This window comes from Thamnophis elegans, chromosome 1 (genome assembly GCF_009769535.1).
Source record: "Thamnophis elegans isolate rThaEle1 chromosome 1, rThaEle1.pri, whole genome shotgun sequence".
Classification (NCBI taxonomy): Eukaryota; Metazoa; Chordata; class Lepidosauria; order Squamata; family Colubridae; genus Thamnophis; species Thamnophis elegans.
Genome location: NC_045541.1, coordinates 107343559 through 107351982, shown reverse-complemented (window position 1 = coordinate 107351982; position 8424 = coordinate 107343559).

Sequence of the window (8424 nt, the reverse complement as noted above, 5' to 3'; positions counted from 1 at the left end):
AGAAGTCTGAAATTCCTTTTCCCTTATTCCCCCAGCTGGAAAGAGTCATCAAGGCTGTGTTCAGTGCAGTGACCTCTTTCTTGTTTTTTTGCCTTTCCTTGCCAGATAAATTTGCAATTGGCTAGTCTGCTATTTTATAACCTGCAGCTGTAGAAATAAGATCCCCTGTTTCCTTTTAATGTGATTCAGAGTGGCATACTGAGCCGGACATTCTTACAGTTATCAAAACAACCAGAATCTTCATTCTTTGGTCATCACTTTAAACTTACATTTACATACAGAGTTGAATTGGATAGTAATATCCGTGTTTTCCCCCAAATACACAGGGTCTTATTTTATTTTGACCCCTGAAATAAGCGCTTGGCCTTATTTTTGGGGCGATCTTATTATTTTTGAGGTGCAGGAGGCGGTGAGCATAGTCACCTCGTGGCTGTTGCTATGTTGCAATATTTTTGGGGAGGGCTTATTTTTGTGGGAGGGCTTGTTTTAGCGCATGTGTTCAAAAGCTCAATTGGGCTTATTATCCGGGGAGGTCTTATTTTCAGGAAAACAGGGTAGTAAAGGGAGAGTAGATACATGCTTCCTATTATTCTTGTTACTTTAAGAATTGACGATTAGACTAGCTAAAATGTAATACAATTAATTCCCTTTTAAATTTCACATAGAAATGTATCCATTTAAATGGAACTTTAAAAGCATTATTTTGTAGGGAACAAATTAGTAACTGTTATTATTCAAACTCAGTATGATTCCAAAGCAACTCAAAGTGATATCATCTGTTTTCCACAACACAAATGATATGCAACAATGTGAGATAGGGATTAATTGAACAGTAGACAGTAGAAGACGAATCATTGGTGTGTCATCACTAGTCAACCATATAGATCAGTGGTTCCCAAACTTGGCAACTTTAAGACTTGTGGACTTCAACTTTCAGAATTCTCCAGCCAGCAGAGCTCTGCTGGCTGGAGAATTCTGAAAGTTGAAGTCCACAAGTCTTAAAGTTGCCAAGTTTGGGAACCACTGATATAGATGGATTTTCTCTAAAAGAATGTGTCCCCAAATTGTCCTTCAAAACTTTGAATGATGCGCTCATCATAGCTGCAATCAAATCCATTCACACGGTTGCTGGTTGTTCTCTTGTTTCCTTTCTTTCATCTTTACCCAATACTATGGACTTCTCAAGAGAGAATGGCCTTCATAGATCATGCCCAAATATAGTCATTTGTTCCTTAAATGAAATATCTGGTTAATTTGTTCGAGGATCTATTTATTAATTTTCTTGACTATCCATGATAATCTCAAGAACCTTCTTCAATACTAGCATTCAAAAGCTTCAATAGTATTTAGCTCTGCTGGCTGGAGAATTCTGGGAGTTGAAGTCCACAAGTCTTAAAGTTGCCAAGTTGGGGAACCACTGTATAATTCAATGTCCTTGTTTAAAGTTTGGTTTTCTTTTTGTTAAGTTGTAGTCACACCTTTTTCATGCACTCTTGACTTTCATCACTACAGTTTTCAGATGATTTGCATTTCTAGCTAGCAGAAGTTATTGATGTATAATTTTCTAATTTAAAAATATGTATATCTTCTTCCAACCTATTCCTTAGTACACATTCAGCTTAAAGGTGATTAAGTAAGGAGAAAGTGCATAGCTTTGCCCTAAAGGTGCTTATCCAAAAGGCAACTGGACTTTCTTGGTTTTTCTTTGAAAATGTTCACTTGTCATCCAAGAATCCTCTTCAGTCTGGCTTCAGCTTGGATAAGATGTAAACTGTTTTCAAGGGGAAATCAAGAAAGTCCTGTTGCTTTTGGGAAAAGCACCTTTGAAACAACCATAACCTGGATGACTGAGAATCTCCATAACATTTGTAGCTTTGTCTACTCCATTGTAGATTGGAACCACTCCATTTCACCATGTTTCATCCAGATTGTGCCTTCTGGTTCTGGCTACAGAATATATTTTGCATTAGGAGAATGAGATGTTCAGGGATTTCATTTTTTTCTAAGGTTATACCGCAGCTTGACATAGTCAACAAAACTGAGGGGTTTTCTGTAATCAATGAAGCACACACTGACTTCTTTATGCCATTCTTTTTAAATTAAAGTCAAAACATAAATTTGAGACTTTATAATTTTAGCAATTACAGTAGACATTAGAGGAAATTAAGATTCCCTACACAAAAGCAAAGCTAGCAAAGTTGTCTTTTTGGTGCAACAGGCTAATGAAACTAATTCCTCTAAATATCAGCTGTTGCCCAAGAGAAATAAAGAAGTGAATACTTAATTCTGAAGCTGCAATTTGACTCAAGAGGCCGTCACATTTATCATATTTAGCTCTTGGTAACTTCAGTAATATGTGATATATTGTCATATAAGAACAGTATACTTGCCATATATTAGAGGTCCCCAATCCCCAGGCTGTAGAGTGGCCACCAGTCCACAGCCCATCAGAAACCAGGTCACACAAGCAAACAACCCCCCCCATCTGCACACACATGGGATTCAGGCAGTGTGTGAAGCAGTGCAGTTCATAGAAAAAAAGACCCTCCATGGAATAATCTCTGGTACCCAAAAGGTTGGGGCTGCTGTCATCGAGTGTTCATATATTATCACTTTAATATAGGTCTGGCTCAAGACTTTTCTTGGAGTTCTTGTAGTAATGGGCACATTTTAATGCCCATGACAAACTCTGGTTGTGGACTTGGAAACTGAAATACTGCCAGCTACCAAGAGAAAAGCACAGACCTATGGGTGCATCACTGAAGAGTGGGCTCATGTTCCTAACACTTTTTTCCCTTCTCACTTATGTACCGATTACTCAAAATCTCATTATAGCTACCCAACAGTTAGTCTTGCTCATATTGCACCATTCCTTATTTTTGTTTTTTAAGATAACGTAGCACAAAATGATCCCTGGCCAATTCTACTGGGAATTCTCACAGCTTGTTTCTCTCTGTGAAAATACATCTTGCCATCTAACTGTTATACAATGATTAAAGCCAGCAGTCTTCACTGAAAATTGTAATCCAATGAACAAATACAGCCACTAGATCTGAAGAAGCAGAGCTGCTTGTAACTTACAAAAACCTGTGGGAGAAAAATTCAAAGATGAATCTTCTAGCACTATTGAGCACCTTATTATTATCCTTCCATAGGCTTACAACAAGTAAACCTCTCCAGGTGCGTCCTCAATCAACTGAAGATAATGATCTTGGCTTTTGCTTTGAAGAACTCATTTTTGTTGTATCTCTGCCATTGTAATACATTATATACGTACATTAAAACAATATTCTCTCTTTTGCAGGGAATTCTGGAAACCAAGGACTCAGGTAAGTTTTATTTATATTTAACTCTTTTATAAATCACTGTTACTAAAGAAAAAAATCCCATCTCATTCCTAGGTAGAATGTTTTTCTACAAGAAAGTTGTCATTTGGCTATCAGTTGTCAATTTTTTTTCTAATGTCCTGAATTTTAGCCGATTATTCTGGTTTATCCAGATAAGAGGAAAACTGTCAAATCTTTGAGTTTATAAACCTTCTTAATTTTGACATCTGGAAATAGAATTCCTGCCACATAATTATACATAGGAGGCTTGCTTCCTCCTTTTCTTTCGAATTAAATAGTGTCACGTATGTTAAGAGACAAATATTTCACTTGAGAATAAGATGTCTTATGTCCTTGGTTTTGGAAACTCCTATCAAACTATCCAGTGCATAGATTTTTCATAGTCATAGGATCATTCTCTTTTTCATTTTCAATAACAACATGGTTAATAAAATCTACCATCATCTATACCCAATAGATTAAAGTCACTACTATGTCCTACTTATTTTCTTTCTCAAAAAGAAGATCCCCTAGAAGTTACAAATACATATAGAAGAGCTATAACCCTTCTTCCCAGATTAAATACTAAGATTGGGATTCAACGTTATATATTTACAAAATGCTTTCCCATATAATCAGGCCTATTATTTATAATAATGCTACATCCCTATGATAACATACTTTACTCTATAACATCAAATTTGATATCAGAGTTTATTTTTCCTTAAGACTATTCACCTGTCATAATACACTCTTCAACAGCAATCCTTGTGAAACATGCATTTTCAATCATATAGCGAAGGCTCTATAGACCTGACCTTGGAACGAGAGGTAGGAATGAGTGAGCCATTAAGGGGATACTTTCAGAAAACATTATTCAGAGCTAAGAAAGCAAATTGCATGAGAAGGAACCCACAAATAATCCACTTCAGTTCCGTTTGGTATAAGAGAGACCAAGTCTGATTCACTTTCAAGATACTTACATTCTACCTAACAAGAATAAAAAGTATCCTGCCGTGCTGTTTTGGCATCCTATGTCAATCAATGCGAAATTGATAGAGTTGTGGCATAATGAGGAGAGGGAATTTTTCAGCCTTTTGTCTACCCCATCCTCCTTCCTTGTGGCCTCCTCAGGCTGTAGCATCAGACAATCCATGCAAACAAGAGGGATAAACGATCTTTGCCTGCAGCAGAGAAATGAAATAAAAGAGGTATCATTGTTTTATTTTTACTGTGGATCTCCAGGACAACTGGCCATAGTTTGACCTTCTAAGATCCCCACTCCTCCTTCCTTTCTTCCTTCCTTCCTTCCTTCCTTCCTTCCTTCCTTCCTTCCTTCCTTCCTTCCTTCCTTCCTTCCTTTCCTCCTCCCCCTCCTCCCCCCCTCCTCCTCCTCCTCCTCTTATTCTTATTCTTATTCTTCTTTTTTTATTGGATTTTTATTTTTAAACATAAAACAACATCAGTACATGAACAGTGTGGCCTCTGGGTATAACTCATATTAATACTAACAACAATTGTTACATTAATCAAATTTGTATAATCCTAATATTAACATACTTGATTGTTTTAGTTATTCAATGTTTCCATGTTCCATTCTAATATCAATAATATCTTAAACATGCATAGAAATACCACCTTTCAATCTCTCATCTTTCCATCTAGTTATTACTTATATTCAATTTATATAGATATTATAACTGCTTAAATTCTTACTTCTTACTTACTCTAATTCTTACTTCTACCTCTATTCTGACTTCTAATCAAATCACTTTAGTAATCCTAATATTAGTACACATTTAATTAAGACATCACCTTTTTAAAGATGCATATTCTTATTTCTACCTCTATTTCTAGTTTTTAATCAGGTCATAATTATATGAGAAAAAAGAAAAAAAGAAAGAAAAATAATAATTCTTTTCTATCCCTTCTTTAAGATCCATTCTTCTGAAGTGGTTAGAAAGTATCACAGCGTTAGGAGGTCTGAGCATTACCTCAAATCACAAATCATCTCAAAGCCATGTTTCAAAAAATTTCACAGGCTCCCTGTCAAGAGCTCTGCAGGGGAGCCTTCAGACAATTAAGAGGAGCTCAGACAGCTGACAGCAGCAAATGCATTTTATTATTCCTGTTATTCTTCTTATCTCCTCAAGCACAAAAATTCAGCTGTTTTAGATTCTGGTGCAGGAGCTAATTTCAGAGATGACATTATGGTGCATTTGGCTTATCAGATCATCCTACTAGTTGAAATGACTGATGAAAAAAATTTCTTTGAGCTTGTCCTATTTTGAAATGTAAAACTCTACAAGAAAAAAGAAACCATCAAAATAATTCTTGCCACTCCAGACCACAGCTTCCTGCTGTGACTCCATAATGCTGGGCCTAGACTGGCTGTAAAATCATAAACCTAATCATATCTCCTGGAATCAAGGGACTATATTTTTAATCTCAAAAGTATCTGCAGTACCATTTTCATCAAGGACGTGCAGTCACTAGAGGCAGGGGAGGCGGGGCCTCACCAGTCTCCTCAGGAAAAGGAAAGAATTTTAAAAGAATTTTTTAAAAATAATTAAAGCCAAGGTAGTTGCTACCAGACTCCAAGTCACAGTGGCTTGGAGTCTGCTTAGTGTTAACTATAGGAGGAGGCGAGAGAACTATGGGCCTCCTTTGCATAAGGAATTTTTCGCCTTTTAAAAGTTAAGCAAGGGTTAAAAACAAAAAAAAATTGTATGCAAAAGAGGCACTGATTCTCCCGCCTCCTGATCTGGGAGCAGCAAATCATGCCTTGTTGCAGTTGAGCACGCTTACGTTGGGCGGGTTATTTCGGAGGGTGTGCTTCAGACGAGGGTGAAGATTCCCAGTCCAGATTCCCTTCGCTGCAAGCCTTGCCGTCTCTTGCATCCCAAAGGTGGGTGGGTGTGGGAGCTTTGGTGGCCCCAATTCTTCTCTGGGGGGGGGTGTCTCCTGGGGCTGCTGGCTAGATAGACTCCCGAGGAGTGACCCCTTCCCTCCTAGTCCCACTCCCATCTCCACTTTACCAGGGGAAGAGAAGGAAGGGGCAGAGGCAGGGAGGGCAGCCTTGTTTGAGAAGAGAGGGGCAGCCCTCTCCCCCCACCGGGAGCCCCATCCTGCTCCCCTCTCCCCTTTCTTCGCCGGCTGCCACCTCGCCCCCCTGCCCCCTCCGTCCCTGCTGTTGTGTCTGACAGGCCATCTCGCATTTATGTGCCAAAACACGAGACGCCTGTCGGACACAGCGGCAGGGACGGAGGAGGCAGAGGGCAAGGTGGCAGAGCGCCAGCAGTGGCGAGAGAGGCAGCACCTCTGCCGCTGTGTCACAGGCATCCGTGGCAGGGATGGAGGAGGCAGGGGGCGAAGCGGCCAGAGGCAGCAGCGAGCGAAGCAACCCCCACTGCTGTTGCACAGGCGTCTCGTGGTAGGGACGGAGAAGGCGGGGGGCTGAGACAGCAGAGCCAGCAGCGACAGAAAGCAACCCCCCCCGGTGCTGTGTCGACAGGCGTCTCGCATTTATGGTCCACCATAAACGCAAAGCGCCTGTGGACACAGCGGTGGGGACGTTGCTTCTCGCCTCTGCTGCACTCTTGCCTCACCAGCCATAAACCTCACCACACGTCACTGATTTTCAGACATGCCATTCTTTTCTTTCTCTCTCTTCTGCACTTCCGCTTGAATTCTTCTCCTTGCAAGAAAAATACAAAGATTTCATAGATACTTTTGCAGAAAAGGAAAAGGCCACTGTGTGGGTGAATATACTGTCAATGTGAAAGCTGGAGACCATTTCAAGCTAAAAGGCAGTATTGCATATGTGTTCTGACCCCCACAGCCTGTGAATAAACCAGAACACAGGCTTGGCTGTTTACCACTGTTTAATTTACTGAGATAACGAATCCTTTGGCTGAGGGCCCAGGCAACTCACATTCAATAGAGTACCTCTGCAGCAACCCAAATAATTCAAACGAAGCAATGCAGATAGTCCAAAGGAACAGACACGGCTAGAATACATAAATAGATTTTCTTAACTACTAATTCGAATGAGCCAAGGTGGCGCAGTGGTTAAATGCAGCACTGCAGGCTACTGCTAGATCAGCAGGTCAGCGGTTCAAATCTCACCGGCTCAGGGTTGACTCAGCCTTCCATCCTTCCGAGGTGGGTAAAATGAGGACCCAGATTGTTGGGGGCAATATGCTGACTCTCTGTAAACCGCTTAGAGAGGCCTGAAAAGGCCTATGAAGCGGTATATAAGTCTACTGCTATTGCTATTGGTTGTTTCCTGCAAATGTCCCCTCCCAATGCCTCACCTATAATCTCTCTTGGGAGGGGCCAATCCACAACCACATGTGCTTAATCATCTTCTGTGAGTCTGCCTACGGAGTTGCTGCTTCCGTTTCTCAGCCCTTCTCAATCTAGCATCAGGGACAAACTGCCTTTGATCCTTCCCACTGCTCCATGCCTCAGGCACCTCCTGGTGGCCAACCAGCCTCTCTGGTCCTTGCTCTGAGTCTGAACCCTGCCCAAGGTCCTCCACATCGTCCAGGGCAGACTCATATGGTTCCTCGCTATCCAAGTCCATCAGCAACTCAACCAGATCCTGCTGGGCCACAACACATATGTATTCAAGAGCTAGCTTTTAAAAAGACTTCCTGGATGACAATCTGAAGAAAGGATTTGTCTGCCGTTTGTCTTCATCCACATCTGGATCATTACTTTTTTATTACAAAAGAAAAAGAATTCTTCTTTGAAGACTCTTCATGACTGTAAGCTTCTTAAGCAGGTTCCAATTAGGACCACTACTCGCTGCCCCTCACATCTACTGGATAGTCTCCAGACAACAAACATCTTTACTGAATTGGATCTGAGAAGAACTTATAATTCCCAGTGAAAGAGGGCCATGAATATTTGACAACTTTTAGCACTCAATCTGGAAAATTTGAGTAATGCTCTTTTGAATGGTTAATTGCTCCATAATCTTCTACTGATTAATTGATGAAATATTTTCTGGTATTTTAGATGAATATGTAGTGCTTTACATGACACATTGATTTTTAGGGAAGATCTGTCCTCTATCAGAGTCATATCAACA